The sequence below is a fragment of the Suricata suricatta genome, chromosome 12 (assembly GCF_006229205.1).
Source record: "Suricata suricatta isolate VVHF042 chromosome 12, meerkat_22Aug2017_6uvM2_HiC, whole genome shotgun sequence".
NCBI lineage: Eukaryota > Metazoa > Chordata > Mammalia > Carnivora > Herpestidae > Suricata > Suricata suricatta.
In genome coordinates, this window is record NC_043711.1 from 86373961 (window position 1) to 86395223 (window position 21263).

The 21263-nt window shown below is 51.3% G+C and overlaps 1 protein-coding gene across 1 annotated transcript in view; it reads left to right on the forward strand.

Moving 5' to 3' along the window:
• The first annotated feature begins 1806 nt into the window (after nt 1–1806).
• PPP1R16B (protein phosphatase 1 regulatory subunit 16B) overlaps nt 1807–21263 on the forward strand; it is a 96953-nt gene continuing 77496 nt past the window's right edge. Inside the window, exon 1 of the mRNA XM_029916246.1 lies at nt 1807–1914. The gene's annotated coding sequence lies outside the window, so the exon portion shown is untranslated. The remainder of the gene's footprint in view (nt 1915–21263) is intronic.

A 21263-nucleotide genomic window follows, 5' to 3' on the forward strand; every position in this document is an offset into this window, starting at 1 on the left:
TTGCCGCTCTTGTTGAAAATGAATTGGTGGTAAGCGGAAGGGTTTATATCTGGACGATCAGTTTTATCCCATTATCTGTATGTCTGTCCTTATACCCCTACTGCACTGTCTCGGTTGTGTAGCTGTGTAGCAAGTTTTGAAATCAGGAGGCATGGGTTCTCCACCTTATTCCGAGGGCACTGGAACTTTTTGTATCAAATACCGCGAGAGGTGTGAACAGTACAATCTGGGCATTCGGGCCCATGCTCAAGGCTTCATGTCAGGAACACAGGCTCCAAGTTCAACACCTGCCTTAGAGAGACAGTTCCCGCCCTCTCAGCCCGCAGCTCTTCACGATAAATCAACGGAAACATCCTGTGGAGAACAATGATACTCTTGGGTTATTTTAAACATCGCTCGCTTTATGTCTCCCCCACTTGCTCTGCTCTCTAATTGCTCTTAAGGTGTCCACGTCATTCACAACTGGATTATTAATGAACTAAGAGGGAGCCGGGGGGGGGGGTGAATGAGGGAGGAGGCCTTCAGAGGACTTGAGGGGCCCCGAGGGCCTGGAGCAAGCCCAGCCCTGAGGTTTTCACCTTCCCCAAGGAAGGGCACGGCGTTGCCTTAGCAAACAGGAAATCACTGAATTCAGGTTCTACTGTCCACCTCAAAAGGACATTGCGAGTGTGTGATGACCAAGAGGAATTCTTCAAACCGGACTGCTGGGAGCTGAAAAACTGTGCATCACCCCCAAACTCTCCACACTTACGCCTTGTCTTGCACCATCCCTGACTGGCCCTGGGCTGCCGGGGGCTCTGAGCTGGGCAGGAGAAAGCTCAGGAAACAAGGCCCTTTGTGGACCAGAGAATGCTATTGTTCTAAAGCCAGGGCTCTGGGAGTGTGGATTCCAGAGAATGTTTTGGTATGGGTTTTTTTTTTCCCCTTTGTGAACTTTCTCTTCTCTTCCTGGGGGGTGGCGTGGGGAGTAGGGCCCTTTCAAAAGTGACTTAAAAATAGTTAAATCCTGTAAAAAAAACCAAAACCAAAACCAAAACATGGCGTTCAGAGTGCTGAGGCCTTCGGCCCTGGAAGGAGGCTTGAATTTGACGATGGAAGCCACCTCGGTGTGTTTTGGTTTTCATTTTTACCACTGAATCTCCGGAGAGCAGCCCTTTCTGGATCCTGCACACCTCGGTGACAGACGTAAGCGGAGGTACAGCCACTTCCTTCCTTCTTCGCTTGGCCTTCTTTGCAGGAAGAGGAAATGATGAGCGTCCAGGTTGCAGGCCACAGTCCCCAAGCTCTCACTGATCTCTGCCCCCTCCACCCCCCCCCCCGCCCCGTCTGGGGAACCTGCCCCCACAAACCTGTCCCCAGGGCAAGGGCTAGTTGCGCTCCTGGAGGTCCAGGAAAGCCTTCAGACTCAGGACGCGCAGGCTTTCAAGGTAGGAGACCTGGATTTTTGGCACTGGTACTGATTCTGTGTGACCTCGGTCAGATTACTGCTCCCCTCTGGGCTTCGTGATGCCCTTCCATTAAATGGGAGCAGGAATACAGTCCTGGGTGAGGACTCTCCGCGTTGGGTGATGGTTGAGGAGGGGGCGTGGAAAGGGGGTGAGGACTATAAGGAGGACTATTCCGAAGCCTGGACGGGTCCATTGCCCTCGATTTCCCGCTGGTCCGTGGAGGGGCCCGTGCCCCTAGAGTGCTGGGACCCTTCTGCCAGCTTCCAGGCCAGCCGGTGGAGCCCGGCGTGCGTGCCCACCCACTTCCCGGGAGCTCAGGCCCCGCCCAGGGGGAGGAGCCGAGGGGCGGCGCGGAGGCTGGCGGCCGGGCTCAGCCAGCTTCTGTCGCTGCACGGGCAGCTGCGGCTCGGGGACGGACTGACAGAGCCAGGGCCGGAGCCGCTCGAAGCCGGGCTAGGGAGAGCGGGTGAGTTCCCCCGGCGGCGCCGCCCCTCCCCGGCTGGAGCCGGCGGGGATGAGGACCGCGGCGGGAAGGTGGTCCCAGCCTCGGAAGGTCTGGTTGGGGGTGTGTGTGGGGCGCGTGGGCCAAGGGCCGGAGACTGGAGGTAATTGGGGGAGGGGGCCCTGGAACGGCGGGCGCCCGGAGCGCAGGCCGGGGAGTGGGTCTGGGGTGCGGGCGTTCTCCGGGTCTGGCGAGCCTACGACGAGGCCGGGGTAGAGGGGCGCATCGGCAGGCTGTTGGCTGGGGCCACCGTGGCCCGATCGGGGGGCAGCCTGTGAGATCTCGGCTGCTTCTGCCCAGGGGCGCAACGCCGGGAGGCGGGAGCCACAAACGGCATCAGACGGCCTGGGCGCCCAGCCTCGGGGGCCGGCGTGGGGGCGCCGCCCCCTCGCGTGGCGGCGCCAGATCCCCGCAGGGAGCGCTCCTGCCCCGGCGGCAAAGGTCCCCCAGGCTGGCGCCCCCGCGTGCGGACCCGCCCAGCCGCCGGCTCCAGCTGACGGCGCCCGCCGGCCCCGGAGACCCCGCGCGCGTCTTCCCCGCGGGAGGTGCCCCCGGCCTCTCCAAAGGGCCGCCGTGCGCGGGCTGCTGGGTCCCCCGCGCCAGGAGCGCGCATCTCCTCCCGAGTCGCGCGCCCCGACTCTGGCCCGAGGAGCGCCCCCGGGAGCCTGGGATGGGCAGAGACCGTGCAACCCGTCCCGGAGAGGTCGCGCGGAGGGGTCTGCCCAAGGTCACCCGGAGCGCTCAGGCTGAGCTGCCCAGACCGCCCGAGAGGAGCTCAGGGAGGGGGAAGCGCCCGCTGCCAGCCTCCTTCGCTGATGCAGACTCCTTCTCTCCCTCCCTTCCTCCCTCCTCCTCCCCCAGTTGGGACCCGGCTCCTCGCGAGCTGCTGCTGATGCAGCTCCCAGCCCCGAGAGGATGATTGAGTCGAGGCGAGCTTTGAATCCAGTGGGCTGCGCGCAAAGCCTGGGACCCGGTGCTCACGGGCACCTCGGGAGCGGAACGAGAGGTGGCTGCATAAGCGCTTCTCAGAACCGAAAGCCGAGCTGCTTGCGCGCCCATGTGATTGGATTCCACATAATGGGCCCCTGTTCTCTCTGTCAGAAGCGCCCACCAGCTCCCCGCGGCCGCGGGCACCAGGTGCCGCCTCTGAATCGCCCTCTGTGGAGGACCCAGGGCCCCGAGGTACCAGGCGCCCATTCCCGCAGGGCTTTCTCTGGAAGAGGCCTGTCATTAGCCGCCTGAGCCCGCGGAGGTACTTTCCTGAGTGCCCTGCCATTTCCTGCGGCTGGTGAAACACCCGAGGGGGAAAACCCTGCATTCTGAAGGCTTCCCCCTAGGTTGGTAATAAAGCCTCTAAGCTCAGCCAGTGACTGGGGTCCGCTGAAAGGCAAGACACTTGGCCTCTAGGAGCCTGGTTGCCTCTAGGACATGGGGCTAATAACCAGGTGGTGGGCAGCAGTGGTGAGCAGACCACTGAAGTGCTTGGTACCATGGAGTGGGACCCCTAGGTAAACACGTGCGCCTTTCCTAATGGTTTTGAGTGGAGCCTGTCTCTTTTAGGCAGGAGCTGCTGTGGAGTTCTGGTGGGTGGTTCTGCAGGGGCTGGGAGAGTTTCCACATCTTCCCTCCGATCGGTCACCAAGCTCCAAGCCTGCAGGCAGCTTGTGGGCCCTGGTGAGTGAGTCCTTTCCGCTGGCTGCCTGCTCACAGGGCCATCCCACACACATTCCCCCCCAGCCCCTTCTCTCCCACCTGCCTGCAAGGTGCTGGAGGCAGAGGCCACCCAGGCTACTCTGGACGTTCAACTTGGCACCTTCTGATCAGCTGGACTCTTGCCCAGCAGTGTCGCCCACCCTGAAACCTTCCTGACCTCTTTCCTGGTCCCAGCCTCTGCAGTGTCTCCTTCAGGAAGACCGGTTGACCCTCCCTTCCCTCTGTCAACCTCCTCCCACTGGGACATTCACCTGCGCATTGTCTGGTTAGTGTGTCCAGGCTCCTTGCGTCCTGGAAGGACATGCTGGCCAATGTATGCTCAGCCTTCATTCTGGTGACCGGTGCTGGAGTGGAGGTTAAATTCTAGTTGAGCAGCTAAGCCTGTTTGGGAGCCTGATTGACAGGGGGACGGGGGACGCTGACACAGGAAGGTGGGCTTTCTCCCAAGGCAAGAAGGTTTTGGCTGAGCCCCATTTGGACTCTTTGGAAACCAGGGCCTCAGTGTCTTTTCAAAACCAGCCCCATCCCCAGAGTGACCGTTCCCTGGCCAACAGAGGTTGCAGCTAGCCTGGTCTTGCAGATGGCGGAAGGCACATTCCTGGATTCCTGGGCTGTGCTTTGACCCTCAAGAACCCCATCCAACCTTGCTGCCTTCTCCGAGCTAGTTGTTCCCGACTGCACCCTGCCTGCACCTAGGACTTGAACCATTTGTTGTATAGTGGGTCCCACATGGCATTCTTCCAGCAGAGATCAGGACAAACCTTCTTTACCTTGAGCACGTCTTAGAGATTGGGCTCAGGGAGGGCTTGGACAAGAGCAAGGGTGCCAGGCAGGTTTAGTTTAAATGATAGCTCTATACTTAAAAGCTCCATCATGGTAGGCAAATTACTGACTCTCTCTGAGTCCTGGTTTTCTCATCTGTAAAATGGGAGCAATAGTACTGCCTACTTCGTGGGGTTGGGAGGATTCTGTGAGACAATAATGCACAGTAAGTGCTTAGTACAGCACCTGGTGTGGGCAGGAATGCAGGAAATGATTCTCGTCACCATCACCACCGTTTCCTCCTCTGCATTGGGCTGTCAAAGGTCCCACCACCTCCAGCCTGGGGGAGTCAGACCTCTTTTGCCTCTAGCTCTCAGGACCAGGAAAGCCTCTTGGCTGGGGAGGCCTGACTCCTGGGAACTGGAGTCCAGCATCTGGGCCTGTGCCCGGGAAGTCTGTGAGTTAGCCTCTCACATCTGGCTGCCATTTTCCAGGATTTGTGGATTCATTCAATAGATGTTTACTCCGTTGTAGACCTTGTGCTTAGCGAGGGATCTCGAGAAGAATCAAGCAGTATCAGGGCTCCCCTCTGCCGGGTAGAGGCAGGCCTGGAGACGGGCAGTGAGGACCCTGTGCAATAATGGCTTCACTGGCGACAGGGGGAGTGGAGAGCTGAGTGGCGGATGGACAGGTGGCCCGGGGTAACCAACCCAGGTTTCACTCCTGCATCTGCCCGCTTGCTGCTGGCTGGTGATGGACAGACGCCTGGGCGAAGAAACTCGGCGCAGGGCCTTTTCGATATTAACCAGAGCTTTGCACAGGCTAGTTGCTATTATTACTAGTCTATGATGACCAATAACAGGTGGGCACACTTCGCTGTGGGAGCGCATCGGAGGTCTTCAGAGACCGTTTCCCAGGTGGCGGGTGAGAAAGGGGAAGGCAGGCTGAGCCGAGAGACCAGCTTGTGCAGCAGCACAGGGGCCTGAAAGCGCCTGGCGGCTCTGAGAGCCATGGGCAGAGGCCACGGCTGGAGCGCCCTCGCCATGGGGCGTGAAGGGCGCAGGAGCGGCAGGCACGGTCGGGGAGGTGGGGAGAGGCCATCCTGCCAAGGAGTCCCAAATGATTAAACGCTCGCTGACCCGAAGCAGGCGCTGTGTGTCCGGTTGCACACCCTAGAAAGTCTAGGATTAACTTCAGCACGGGAGGGAGGGCTGGTCCCGTCTTATCTGCCAGTATGTTAGCTGTCCCTTCCTCTTCCTTCTACCAGGAAAGCACGGGAGATCCCCCTCCTTCGCGATATGCTTTTCCTACTTCTTTCCCTGTTTCTCTCTTCCTGGGACTCAGTAGCTCATTTGAAGGAAGGGGATGTACATGGAGGGAGTGCCGTGATCTGGCTCCTTATTGATTATAATAATTGTACCAAGTGCTGGCACACTTCCTGGAGGCTGCTCACTGTCCAATGTCTTTGCTTGCATTGCTATAGAGTCGTCATGCTGACTTACTAAAGTGGATGCATTTATCCCTGTTGCACAGAAGGGGACACTGAAGCACCAAGGGTGAGGCCATTTGCTAAGGGGTCTGTGGCTCCTAAGTGGCAGGAACTCATGGGGGGGGGTCTCCAAAGCTGCCATGTGCTGACCTGTACTGCTTCCCTCCTGCTCCTTGTAAATAGAGAAATGTTTCACTCATGCGGAGCGTCTGGCTTCTTCTCTGTGTACCCTTGGATGCTGGGCACCTTGGAGATGGGTCACGGTGGGGTGTGCTCTGGGCACCTGCACGCTGCTCCATTCTCTCCCTGGCCTGATTTTTGGCGAGGTCCTGTGGGCAGGCATTTGGTGAAGGGGAGAATGTATACTTGGATGTCTCAGAATTCAGGGCGGCATTGTAGGGTCCCACGAACGTGCCTTGAGGCAGGCAGTTTGGAACTTGATTGATGTGGCAGGTGGTGGTTGAATTCCACCGTGACCCCTAGGAAGGAATGAGTCTTTTAGGATGGCTAGTCAGCGAGTTATGTGATCCTACCTGTTTTCAGAAGGCAACGGCTCAAATTTCCTTTTCCGTAGGAGGCAGAGTTTAGGGCCGGGGCTCAAATCCCGGTACTGCTTTCCACTGGCTTTGGGGCCTTGGGTGGTTCCTTCGCTTCCTTGAGCCTCAATTTCTTCTTCTGGAAATACGGGTCATATGTACTATACATGCACGTATAATTCAGAGTTGTCACGAAGACTTGTGATCATACAAAGAAGATCTGGCTTCCCCGTCATGCATAATATCTGTATAATACCCCCAGCATTGACCCTCGTGGTACTTATCATAGTTGTAATGATATGGTTATATGTGGTCACTACTCTTTTCATCTGTCTCATTCACTAGGCCAGTGGTTCTCACCTGGGAGCAGTTTGGCTCCCACGGAGTCCTTTGGGAATATCTGGAGACATTTTTGGTTGTCACAGTCGGGGAGGTTGTGGAGGGGGAGGGGATGCTCCTGGCATCTACTGGGGACAGGCCAGGGATGCTGCTGAATTTCTTACACTGCTTTTCATAAAGAGTTACCCAAATGTCAATAGTGCCGAGTTTGAGAAAAGTTGCACTGGGCTATGAACCTCATAAGGTCAGTGACTGTGTCTAATTCATTCAGCTCTGTGTCCCCAGTTGCCCAGCATGGAGCCCGGTACACGGGAGACAATCAATATGCATTAAAGGGATGAATGAGGACTTGGAAGGCCTTGTGTCCCCTGGAGTCCCAGAGGTTTGGCTTGTAGGACATTTTGAATGGGCAGAAGAGATTTAGATGAACCTGAGTGATAAATGGCCAATTGGTGATGCAGGCCAGAGGAATTCAGACCAAGCTATTTTCCTTCCCAAGCAGGTGCTGGGCTGGGGGGTGGGGGTGGGGATGATCTGCCCCATTGCTGCAGTCACCAGTGTGTTTTGGTCACATGTGCACGTAGGACCCACCTTTATCTGGACGAGCCGGCTGGGGCAGGGCACTAGGTGCTGTCAAGGAACGCCCTGTCACTGGGCCCCTGGGATTTGCCAAGCTAGGCCACAGCTGCGGTTGCCTTCCTGTTTTCCCCTTTCTGGTGGAATGAAGGAAACCCACTGAATGGCTATTTTTCCACTGACATTTACAGCAATGTGATAGGCTTTGGATTAATGAGGTCAAGCTCCAGTGTGAAATCTGTCTGATAACTTGAAGCTGGGCCAACAGGAAGACATGGCTTGTTTTCTTTGGGCCATTTGATGTCTCTGATGGCTTTGGCCAGGGAAGCAGGGGTCACACTGCTGTACAAAAGATGGGAACGTTTTCAGGACCCAGAATTCTAGAGGCCGGAGTCGTCTCTTTTTCAATTCACTGGGAAGGCTTATTTGCATGCTGACTTAGAAGTAAGTAACTCATTTAGGCAGAGGTTCACTGAGCATGGATCTGGGCTAGACAAGCTGTTTTTCTGGGGCTCTCTGAGAATCCAAAGGAGAAGATTGGACAATGTGCCTCAAACCTGCTCACGAATCATGTGGGGGTTCCTGTAAAATGCACAACCTGACTTAGTGGGTCTGAGTCCTGAGTGTCTGCATTCCTAACAGGCTCCCAAGGGGGAGCCATTCTGCTAGTTTGTGAGCTGTACTTTGAGTAGCAAGGGTATGGAAAGCCCAGGTCTCCAGCGGAGGGGTCCCTGGTGTAACCCGTGCCAACACAGCAGCACTCAGCTTGTTGTCCTGCTGGTCCCGCCGTCTGCTCTGCCGGTTGGCTTGCAGGGGTGCATGCTCCTTGCTCCCCTTCTCCGTGCATCCAGGCCTGGCACCAAACATGAAAACGAGGCCTCTTGCTCCCAGGAGCACGAACAGGTAGGGACGTCTAGTGCTTCCAGAGATGTGTGTCCAGGGACACACTGTTCCTGTGTCCCCTGATCACCTGGAGCTTGTTGAACATACAGATCCTCAGGCCCTACTTAGCCCAACCCGCCTGTATCAGAACTGGCCAGGCCCTGGGAATTGGTGTTTTTAAAAAGTGGGCCAGGTGATTCTGATTGACGGCCAGGCAGGCAGAGGGGAACCCGGGAGGAAAGAGTGGCTGCCTATGGAAGTGAATCGCTCAGCGGGCGTGGTTTGTAAGGGAGTAGAGTTGTGTCCTGCCCGATAGGCCCAGGGAGGGGGCAGAAACCTAGCCTGCCCGCTTGCTAAGCTCTGCACCCTGCAGGGCTGCATCTGTTGGAAGGGAGGACACCCTTTTCTCTATAGTAATAATAGTCAACATTTTGTACTTACCACGAGGCAAGCACTAGTTACTTAACAACCCTTTTTGTTTTCCAACCAAACAGCAGAAAGGACATCATTGCGACCCCAATTTTACTGTTGAGGAAAGTGAGGCACTGAGAGGTTCAGTGACTTGCCTTGGGTCACGTGGCCATTAAGTGTGTGGGAGTCAGGATTTGAATATAGGACATCTGGCTTCAATGTCCTTGCATTTCAGTCATTATTTTCTCTGACTTTTCTCTGGGCAAAAATGCTGTTGTACTTCAAGGGGCCGTCCCGACTCGGAGGAAGTAGCTTTTTGTGTTTCTTTCCCAGACGGGGAAAGACTGGCAGTGACCTTGGCTGGAGTCACACCTGGGTTTGATCCCCACCTCTAGCACTTACTATAATCCTAGCATGTTACTTGTGTAACCCCACTGAGCCTCAGTTCCCCATATGTAAAATGGGAGCAACAATAGAATGAGGTGGTATGCTGAACCATTTAGCTCCATACAGAGGATGTACTTGATAATATCAGCAATATTTACTGCGTTAATACTAGCCGAGTCTGCCCTGGGAGCATCCCTTCAGGACAGAGGGGATAGGAGTGCAGAGACCTGTCTCATTTATGTGCCCGGGGCCTGAGTTCACCCAGATTACTTATTTATGTCTATCACTTACTTAGGCATCCCTAGCCTTTGCTTCTTGGCACTGGTCAGAGGCCCCATGCCCATTCCAGCCTGGTGAGTTCTCAGAATTTCTTGGCTCCTAGACTCATTTGGAGTCTCAATCAGAACTGGCTTTATTTCCTGTCACCCAAGAGCAACTAAAGGCACACATTCTCATACTTGTTTCCTTCAGGGCTCTTGGCCCTTCTCAGTGACTGTCCCCGTCTCCAGGTTCCTTTCTGGAACTCTGTAGACCTCCTTGGCTCCCCATGAACTGGACAGAGAGCCAATGTTGCTTTGTACACATTGCCTATTGCCTTATAAAGAAATAGTGAAGGTTTTCTCCAAAATTTCATTAATTTTCTTCTTTTTTTCAAAAAATTTTTAATGTTTTTTATTTATTTTTGAGAGACAGAGACAACGCAAGCAGGGAAGGGTCAGAGAGAGAGGGAGATACAGAATCTGGAGACAGGCTCCAGGCTCTGAGCTGTCAGCACACGGGGCTCGAACCGACGAACTTCAAGATCATGACCTGAGCTGAAGTCGGACGCTCAACCAACTGAGCACCTGGGCGCCCCTAGTTTTCTTCTTTTACAGATAAAGCCAAGCTTTTGTTTTCTTGTTGCTGTATTTTATGCTTTTTAATTATGAAAGGAATACAAAATCTTTATGAATATCTGAATAGGACAGATATGTGGAAAACAGAAAGTGAAGGGTCCCCTCCATCATCTCCAGCCACTCATTTCTTTTCCCCAGAAGAAATCCCTGGATGTTTCTTGAATCTTTCCATAAATGTCTCATATACATACATTAAGAACCCATATTCATTTATATATCTATCCTTTTTTCTGAACCCACGTCTGTAGCATTCTTCCGAAACATCCTTTTTCAGCTAATTTATCTCAGCACCTGTCAGCAGTAGACACCCACCTCTGGCTCTAGGGCTATGTGGCACTCCAGGAAGGAGCACGTATCGTCATGGGTTTTCTAGTTCCTTGTGACAGTTAAGATTGTTTCCAGTTTTTCACCTGCTAGAGCTGTGATCCTGTGGCATCCTTGGGGGTGCAGTATATCCCTTTGAACACTGGCGTGGTGTGAGCCCTGTGGAAATTTCCCCACGGTGTGAGCCATGATGGGCATCATCAAACCATCCTCCCAAGAGGCCAGACCGCTGTCTTTTTCTTAAAATTTATTTTAATGTTTTATTTATTTTTGAGAGAGAGAGAGAGAGAGAGAGAAAGAGAGAGAGACAGCGTGAGCAGGGGAGGATCAGAGAGAGGGAGACACAGAATCCGAAGACAAACTCCAGGCTCTGAGCTAGTTGTCAGCACACAGCCTGACATGGGGCTCCAACCCACGAACTGTGAGATCATGACCGGAGCCGAAGCCGGACCCTTACCCGACTGAGCCGCCCGGGCGCCCCAAGGCCAGACCACTTTCTATTCCCTGAACAGTGTGTGCAGATGCCTCTGCCCTACCCGCTTCCCACAACTATGATTTTTGCCAGTCCAAGAGGAATAAACTGGAAATAATGTTTCAGGGGCCACATTAATTCTGATTTTATAATCTTTTAGACTCTGCCCACATAAGCATTCTTAAATATTCAAGAACTACATTTTACTTGGTCTTAAGATTGGAATTAGAGATCTCAAATTAAATGAATCCAGTTTCTGCCCTCAGGTTGATCCCTGCCTCCTGGAGGAAGCAGACATGTGGAAAGATAAAATAAAAACTAAGCAGTGTGGTCCAGGCGCACCAGAGGAATGCAGAAGCGAGGCTAACTTTTGCTCAATAGACTCTATCTTCATGAACATTGCAGATGAACTTGTAAAATACAGATTGCACTCTGTCCTGCGGGGAAAAGGGGTACTTGAAATCCTCAAAAGAAAATGACTCGGTTAGAGGCAGAAACATCCTGCAGCTTGCCCCTGGTGGCAGCAGCAGGAGAGGCAGGCTGTTAGGAAGGTGGGGGAGAGAGGTAATTTTCAGCTAGTCTTTTTTAGTGGTTTCCGGGTTTACTAATGGAAACCCATGAGTCTGAGGAGGCAGTGCAGAATCCCCACTGAGTTTGTAGCACTCATTACTGATCACTCACACCCGGGCAAATGTGCACATTAGTCCAGAAAGAGTGAGAAAGGACCCGGGCACTCCCAGAGGCTGGCCGTGGGTGGCAGGAGTGGGTGGTCCCCCTAGGGGTTAGAAGGAGGCAAGCTCCGATGGTACCCACTGTGGGACTGATGCACAGAAAGGGTGCTCACCAGAGATGAGGACATCAGAGATGTCTCTGTCTTGTAAGGGGGGGCCCCTGCTCGAAAAGATCAGACCCATTTAGAAAGGGGCATGATCACCTAGTCCACCCACCTATGGGGAGCCACACCATAGCTGTACATTTTCTTTGGGCCACTGTCCCGATGTCTCTTCATTCACTTGGGATGGTCTAAGTATGACACAAGGTGGGGAGCAATTGGGAATATCTGAAACCAGGCTGTGGAATGAATCTAAGTGTCGTTTTACAACAAATCACCTAAGCAGGGGGCACATGTGAAGCTAGGGGCAATCCTATCCCACCCTTCCGTGGAAGGCAAGGCAGGGGCCCCCAGAGGTGTGTCCTCGGTCCAGTCCTCAGTGTCCCCCACCCACTTCCTTCATCAGCCAGATCTATTTTGTCTGGTTTGATTCTCCAGCACTGGTTCCAAGCCAGGATCACTCCTTGTGATGTACAGATGGAATCATCTCTGAATTTTCATCTCTTGGTCTCCTGACTTGCTGTCCACTGTCTCCCATGGAACTCCTACCACGTGCTCAGATGGCTGTGTGGTGGGACATAAAGGTGATTGATGCGTGCCCCTTGTCTTTGGAGAGCATCTCGTCCAAGGGAAGAGGCAGATCTGAAACGAAAAATTGCTACAGAGGGTTGAGCGCCGCAGGAGAGAGGTGGTCACGTGCCTTGGAACTGGAGAGGAGGAGATGAAACCTACTTGGCACCAGGCAGATAAAGAACAATCCAGAGGGAAGAAAAGGAGCATTGAGACAATACTGTGTCAATGAGACAAAGCGGGTGTTGAGCACGGTGCCTGGAAAGCACTTCAGGGAAGATAGATGTGATCCCAGCGCTGTATCAGCTCTCAGAGCACGAGAAGTTTGCCAGGTGAAGGGAAAGAAGGGTGATGCCACCCCAGGGAGCAGAAGAAATGAAGGTGAGGAGGGGGCTGTGGCGTAGTGAAAACTGTGCAGGCTCTGTAGTGGAGAAGCATGAGTCTGTGTTCAGATCCTAGTTCTGCCGCTTTGTAGCTGTGACTCTGGGCAGGTCAAGATGAGCCTCCATTTCCTAATCTGTCTATGGGGGGAAATCATACCTGTTTTTAAAGGCTGGTTGTGGGGATTGCAGGGAATCTGTGGGTGGTCGTGGGCACATAGCAGAGTCTCGGCCCATGGGGGCTACCGCTGCCAAGGTGTCTGTTTCTGTGTAGCTGGAAAACTGAGTGTTAGCAGGTTGAGGATGGGGAGCGAGGGATGACCAGAGAAAAAGCTAAAATGTCCAGGCCAGATGCAGATGGGCTGTGAGGCTGAGGAGTTGACACGTGACTCTGGAGGCAATTGGGAGCCATTAAAGGCTTCCTTGCAAGGGAGGCGCTACAGGGTCAGACTTGGTTTCAGAATGACCACTCTGCCAATGGTGTCCGTGGTGGGTTGGAGGTAAGGAAACCACTTCGGGAAACGGCGCATTCCACGATCCTGTCTTGGCCACCCATCGCTCACTTTAGCCTTGTAAAAGTTCTGGTAGATTCTGCAGTCAAGTACTTCCTGGAGAGACAGTTTAGAGCAGTGGCTCAGAACATGGGTTTCCGTGTCAAGGCCAATGTGGATGTGAGTCCTGTGTAAACTTGGCAATGTCTTAACCCCATTGAGCTGCAGTCAACTCTTCTATAAAAGGAGGATTAACAGTACCTTCCTCATAGGCTTGTTGTGATGATTAATTTTCTTAAGTAGGCTCCATGCCCAGCATGAGGCTTGAACTCACTACCCTGATATCAAGACCTGAGCTGAGACCAAGAGTCGGACACTCAACTGACTGAGCACCCACCCCAGGCGCCCCTTGTTGTGCTGATTAAATGAGATAGTGGAGATAAAGCAAGAAGTTGAGCTCTAGGAATTCACTAAGTGCTCAAAAGTTGATCATCAGAATTTTTAAAATCACACATTTGACCATGAAACCCATTCTCCATGTAATACCCATTAACCATCTCTGGAGCTGCTGGTGTTTGACAGAAAACATCTTGCTTTAGACTTTTCTGGGGAAGCAGCAGCACTTATTGCTCCAAGAAGTAGTAAGGAGGGTCGGCAAGTTCTAACACAGTGGTTCTTGGATGTACGTTAGACCCAACTGGGGAGCTTTAAAAAACGTCAATGCCTGGCTGCATCCAAGACCAGTTAAACTAGAATCTCTCGAGGTGGGACCCACACATATCAGTATTTTTAAAAAAATTTAATGACTTCTTAAGGTAAATCAAATATAGGAAAGTACACCAACCTTAAGTGAATGAATCTTTCACTGGATGAATATGTCCATGTAGCCCATATCCTGCTCAAAAAACCAGAATATTACCAGAATTCCTGTAGCCCCTTGTATGTCCCTTTCCAGAAGCTTCTCTACCCCAACCCACGATACTGATAAATTGCCTGTTGTTGAATTTCGCATAAATGGGATTACATAGCATGCATTGTTGTATGTGTTTGGCTTATTTTGGTTAACACTGTGAGAGTCTTCTGTACCAATGAGTGTAATGGTGAATTGCTCATTCTCCTTGCTGTAAAATGTTTCCTAGTGTGACTATACCATAATTCTTTTCTCAACTACTGTTGGTGGGCATTTTGGATGGTTTACACACCTTAGGACAATCACAAACAGTGCTATTAACATTTTTACAAATGCCTTTTGGGGGAGGTAGATAGACCTTCTGTTTGGTTGTACTTCGAGGAAAGAAATTTCCAGATTAAAACTGCCAAGCAGTTTTTAAAAGTGGTTGTACCAATTTATACTCCCAGTGTGTAAGAATTCTTGCCAACAGTTGCTATTTCCTGTCTTAAAAATCTTTTTGGGCATTCTGGTGGATGTATAGTAGTCTTGTTCTGCGGTCATAATATACGTTTCTAGCATCTCCAGGTGCTTCCAATGTGTAGCCAAGTTTGAGAATCTCTTTCCTAACAGGTTTTGAAAAAGCAGGGGCACCTGGGTGGCTCAGTCGTTTAAGGGTCTGACTCTTGATTTTCAGCTCAGGTCACAATCTCACGGTTCGTGAGTTCAGGCCCTGCATTGGGCTCTGTGCTGGCAATGTGGAGCCTGCTTGGGGTTTGCTCTCTCCCTCTTTTAATACAACAGGATGAGAAGCGCTTCCCAGTGACTCCCTCTGATGTCTGTATGCAGTTTTTTACAGACCTGATGAGTGTAATCAGCCACTGCAGTATGCTTTTGCTGTGGAAGGAAAATGCAGAGGTCCAGAAAACCTAATAGGCTGCCCCTCGTTCCCGGGTGTGCTTTATGTGGGGCACATGATGCCATCAGGAATGATCTGGAAGTTGGAAAGAGGCCATGGCGGGACTTTACTTTAAGACCTGAAAAGAGAAGGGGAGGAGCTGAGAAGTGGCTAGTGATCTAAACAGATGTTGTCAGATGAACGATCTGGTCTTTGGGACCAGGGTTTCAGGTTCTATGTTGTGTTTTTGCTCCTCAAAACTCGCCCAGTACGTGGCACTTGGAAGGTACTAAAAAAAGTGTCCCTGAAGTCAACATGAGAGAGAACTTCGGGACTGTCCTCAGTGGAAAGCACAGTCAGGATGCCGAGGAAGGCGTTGGTGGGGCTTTTGCTGATCTCATGAAGAGTTTGGGTTTTCTTCTTTGTAGTGTCTCTGTTGTGGCTGGTATTTTCTATTTGCTCATTTATCTTCCTTTACCCCCTCGAGCGCAGTTACAGTTAGCTGCTTTCAATCCTTATCTGCTGCCTCCCAACATCTGTGGCATCTGGGGGTAGATCTCTGTTGATTGCCTTTCCTCTTGACTTTAGGCCACATTTTCCTGTTTGTTTTTAAGTTTTTTTTTTCCCCCTAGTGATTTTGGACGACATTCTGAACCGTTGTGAGTGAGACTTGAAGAGACAGTTGATTTTATTATGTTCCCCAGCACGGTAATGATTTCCTTCGTTTGTTTTACCAGGCAGTTAACTTGACCAAACTCAAACTCTAAACTCAGTTTCCCCTGTGTGGACAACAGCTGAAATCTTTGTTCAGCTCCTCTGGCCTGAGTTGAGCCGCTTGGAACCTCCCCCCCATAAATCCATCATTCAGGGAGTCTTGGGTGGAATTTATATTCAGAATTTGGGGCTACTGTTCTGTGGCTATTTTCTGAGACCTGTCTCCTCACTTTCCAGGTGTAATTACTTGAGTTCTGCCCTCTAATTGCTCAGACAATGAGAGCAAAGGTCTCCATCCACGTTGTAGCCACCATGAACGTGAACTGGGTTTTGTCCTTGGGGAAAACCCTATAAAAACACGGAAGTCACCATTTCCTTCTTTCAGGTGTTGATTCCCCTCTATTTTCTGTATGCTTGTAGTTGAATAAACCGAGTGCCTTCTGATAGATTAGTGTGTGTGTGTGTGTGTGTGTGTGTGTGTGTGTGTGTGTGTTTAGTTTATAATTATTATATGTGAGAGGCTAGGTCCAATAAATGTTACTCTGCCATTACCTAAAGCAGAACCATTCTGATCAATAGTTTGGTTCATTAAGGGACTCTTATTTTACTGCCCAGGCCATAGTAGATGGCGATAAATATTTATTTATTAAATAAATGCACGAGGCTTTAAATTAAAAAAAATGGAAGTGAATCATGACCCTGCCAGAAGAAAATCCGGAAACCAGCTCCACCCGGGTGACACCAGGTATAAAATAGGGAGGGTGCTGGGTAATTTGCTGGGGGAAATGTTGAGTGGAGGTTTGTGATTAGGGCCCCAGACGTCCAAGGACAGACCCAAGGGACTCACAAAGGGAACCTGCGTTTTCAACGAACCCAGCTGTGACAGTAACATCGCTTTCAGGGGATCGATGCAGTGGCTTGCGGAGAGCCGACCGTGTTCAGTGGAAGTACATCAGGTGGGAGGGGAAGCCGAGGTCTGCCTGGGGTGTTGCTCACTCCGGAGAAGCCAAGGGGAGAGAATCAGGAGGGAGGTTGGCTGGCGATCAAAGAGCGGAGGAAGGGAAGTAATGTAAAGGCAGCTTGACCTGGGAGGTCACAGACCCATTACGGAGGGACTTCAAAGGCCACCTAATGCACGGAAATGTCATTTAGCAAAACGAAGAGCATCTGGAAACTTCCTGGTTTACTCTACTGAGTTTCATCTCCCAGAGGGAGGGCGGTGAGGGGAGAGGAGAGGAGAGGAGAGAGCACAGTTGTTGGTGGGAATCTGGCTCAGGAGCTGTTGGGGGAAGTAAAAATGAGAAAGTGCTCTTTGAGAAAGGGAATGCTGGGCCCACAGGGGTTTGGAAGGCAGGTTTTATGAAACTTAGGGTGAGTTTACAGTTAATCCTTGAACATATAGGTTTGGACAGCGTAGGTCTGCATATCCATGGATTTCTTTTTTTGATAGAGTATGGTCCCAGAAGTGTATTTTCTCTTATGAGTTTCTTTCTTTGTTTTTTTTTTTTGTAATGTTTATTCATTTTTTGAAAGAGAGAGAGAGAAAGAGAGAGAGAGAGAGAGAGAGAGAGAGAGAGAAATACAGGGCCAGAGCAGGGGAGGGGCAGAGAGAGAGGAAGACACAGAATCTGAGCCAGGCTCCAGGCTCTCAACTGTCAGCACAGAGCCCGACATGGGGCTCAGACTCACGAACCATGAGATCATGACCTGAGCTGAAGTTGGACGCTTAACTGACTGAGCTACCCAAGCACCTCTAGTTTTTCTTTTCAAGTAGGGAAGATATTAAAAATACTTCAGCATCATGGCGCAGGCATAGACCCATCAGAAGAGAGCCTAGCCACCACCAACCAGAATATCAGCCCTCCTTCCAAGTTCCTTACCTCTGAGTCTCAGTCTTCTGCTCTTTGAAATGGGAACAATGTTGGTGCAGTGGTTCCAAGGGCTGTTACAGGGAGAGAGCCTGACATGTGGAAGGTGCACCATGGACAGACGCTGCGTTTGTCTCCTTGCATTGTTTATGTCTGGGTTGATTTCATCTGCACATCTTGTAGCTTCTCTGATGTGATACCTTAGTTTCATTAAGTCATTACATTTTATGTTATACTGACTTTAGCAAGCATTTGTTCTAGTACAGATTCAGCTGTTTGGTTTCTTAGTCAAAGTGTCCTCCTGTCTCCCTGATCAGTAACACCGTGGATTCTCTGAAATATTCCATTTCATGAGGAAGGTCTTTTAAAGTTTATTTATTAATTTTTGAGAGGGGCGGGGAGGGAGAGAGAGAGAGACTACAAGGGTGGTGCAGAGAGAGAGGGAGACACAGAATGCCAAGCAGGCCTCATACTGTCAGCGCAGAGTCTGATGCGGGGCTCGAACTCTCGAACTGTGAGATCATGACCTGAACCAACATCAAAAGTCAGAAGCTTAACCAATTGAGCCACCAGGGGCCCCATGAGGAAAGTCTTTTAAAGCAGTTAAGGTTCTTGTAGAGCTTTCCCTAGTTCCTTCTCTCCCTCCTCCCCTTCCCCCTTCTTCTCCTTCTTTTGAGTATATGGACTTTGGAATTAAGTGGACCTGGGTTCACATCCCTACTCTACCACTTACTGGCTGCATGGCTCAAGGTGTCTGCTCTCTGCCTTGCCCTTCCCTCTTCTTTCTTCCTTCCTCCAGTATGGGACTCCTTCCTCCAGTATGGGACTTTCTCCTTTTTTTTTTTTTTACTGTCCTTGTTTTCTTGGAAAATTCTCTAAACCTCAGTGAACAAACAATATGAAAAATTCCTTAAAATTCTCATCTCTGCTACTTCCAATTGGCCTGGAACACCCCTGACCCAACGCGAGGAGAGAGCTTGCTAGTTTCTCAAGTGGAGAGAGAGTTGTTTTTAGGAAGCAGACCACAGTCCCCTACCTCCTTTATGTTGGCCGGTGTTGGACCATTGATGCTTGGAACAGACTAGAATGTGATCCCTGGCTGGTAGTAGTGACTTTGTCTTTCCCCCTCCAAGAACAGAGCCCATCCAGTTACCAGAAGAATGTGTACCTCCTCCCCTCCAGAGACAGAGCTGAGAGAGGTGGCAGTCAGCTGCATGAGCTGCCCTCCTTTGCTTGAGTTGGCTCAGCATACACTTTCTAGAATTTGGATCCCATTGATTTAAGGGGATGCAGTTGTGGAGTTCAGTTCTTCATTCTACATCCTTGAATTTATTACCTCCTTGAATTTATTACGGAATAGAGTGAATTAGAGAAATTCCTCCTAGAACCTAAGATATTCTTGATTCTTGCCTACTATGGAGGCCATGGTGATTTTGTGTTGTTGTTTGGATGATTTGAGGGGCCCTTCCACTCAATCTGATAACTTTCTAGATGCTTGTGTTTAAGGATTTTGAACAATGGGGCAAAGGCAAGTGTTGAAATTGAAGGTTAGGCAAGCATGCCCAGAGGTGCGAGCTCAGGAAGCACGCAAGCCACTCCTCACTGCTTTATCCATGGCAGACATTACTAATCGATCACACCACTCATCCTTCCCGTTGTCATGCATGGCCCCATACCCCTCCCTTCACAGAGCTCTGAGTAGCCATCACTAACCTAAGAGTTGGTACAACAGAGAAAAGCTTGTCCCCGGGGTTTTAATGCGGAAAGAGGGAGACAGAGGAGACAGAGTCCACTCTGGGCTTAGCCAGGGTGAATGGCCACCCCCTGTTTAATACATGTGTAACCCAGGAGGGCATTTTATGGGCACAGGTGGCCTCCTTTGGAAAATGATCCTTCCAGCTGCAAAGGGAGCTTTTTCCCTCCCTGCAAAGAGAGGGGGTGGACCGCACCGCCTCAAGCCTGGAGAAACAGTATGTGTAATTTGACTCCTGTTTCCCTGTGCTTAGCTCTTACATAAGCCTCTTTAGAAGCCTGGCTCTTTGGTGCAGCACTGTCACCATGACTGACTAATGTTCGTAGACATCATGTCAGCTTTGTGTGTGCCCCATCCTTGGCACCTTCCCTCTGGCCCCTGTAGCCTCCCCCACACTTGACATTCTTATCCAAAAGTATGTGGGCCTCTCGGTGGGTTCAGGTTCACGGGGAGAAACTCAGCATGAAAGACTAATGTGTTCATGGCTTTTCCGTCACCTGTTCGAGCTGTGGTTTCCTTTGAAGCTTTCTTGGAGCTGAGCTTGAGAAAGCTGCCTCACCGTCACAGGCAGAATGAATCCAAAACATCATCCATCCAAGTGTCAGCTTGGAATAGTGCTTACAGACTGTCTAGCCTGTTACCAAGTTCGGGGCTGCACGTGTGCATGGCAGAGTACTTGCTCCTAACACGGATTATCTGACTACCAGGCCAGGACTGGGGCTCACTGGGCCCCTCCCACCTACCAGCCCACATGGGTCCTAAGACCTTCTCAGCAGCCTTGTGAGTGGCCCTGGAGTTCCCCGGGGGTGGAGACGTCAGCACTGGGCAATGGCCAGGCTCTTTTCAATTGTCAATGTTAGACGGGTTTTCCTTATGCCAGGCTGATCCTGCTTCTTCATTTTGCTTGTCCATGATCCCAGCTCTGCCCTCTAGAGACCTGGAAAATAGCTCACGGCTTTTGTTAAGGCCCGGTCCTCTACTTGCCAATATGGCCCAACCAGTTGGGTCAGAGGTCCCCAGGGCTATTATTAATCCCCAGTGCCAGGCAGGACTCTTTTCCCAAGAAAGTTCGACTTGTACAAATTACTTGATGTCTCCTTGCTCTTGCTGAATTTGTGGGCTTTTGAACCCTGTCACCCTCCCTTGCCCTCAAAGTCTTGCCAAATTGGGTCCTGGTAAATGGGCTTCAGGAGACAGTGGCAAGTCAGGGCCAAGCTCACGGCCATCACTTAGAGGTCTGAATGAAGGAGTGCAGCCGGGAGGGGTGTACTTGAGGAGCAGGCCCTTGGGGACCTGGGTCCCACAACAGATTCAAAACCAGAATGTCTGTCTAGGATGACTGTACTTGAACTCAAGAAGGTCCATCCCAGCAGGGATAGGATAGCGGGCCTATCACATCCCGTGAGGATGGGGGTAGGGTGATAAGGCTAATTTCCTAACTCAGACATTTGGAGCGCCAAGGATTCCAGAAGTCTCTTCGGTCATGAGTAAGGCATTTTTATACCAGGGCAGGGGAGGAGGGAGGGGTGATGCTGTTATTCAAAGAAGTGCGTTGTGGGAGGGTGGGGGCGTACATCCTTGAGCAGAGAAAGTGGGTCCCAGGCGAGATCCAAGGAGGAGGGAAAAGCCAGGGCTGTTTGTTTCCCTCTTTCCCTCGTGCTCCACCACACAGGAAGCACGAGGCGAAAGCACACACGGCCTTCCTCTAGGCTACTGCCAATATTGTGTGGAGAAGAATAGCTGAAGACCAAGGGAGAAAAAAAATCTTAACATTTGAACGGTGTGAACTTTGAGACACCGTCTGACTCATGTTTTCAAGACTCTTCAATTTGAATTCACCTTCCTCCGTGTTGTTTTTCTCAAGCGCTAGGCTCTAGTCCAAAGAGGTGTCAGCCAGTTTCTCCCCCGGGATTGATGAGTCCCAAGGCCCGGGCCCCCTTCTCCTATCTCAGGGGGTAGGGCTGCTGATAGAACCTGGCTTTGGCTTTCCTGCTCTTCCTCGAGGCTGGCCTTCAGCTTGGGGTGTGAGGGGGCCCTCCGTTCACACCGCTGCAGGGGGAAGGGGAGGGGCCCGGTTCTCTGCCCCAGCAAGAGGCCCGTCATCTTGCTTCGGACAACAGTGCCTTCTGGA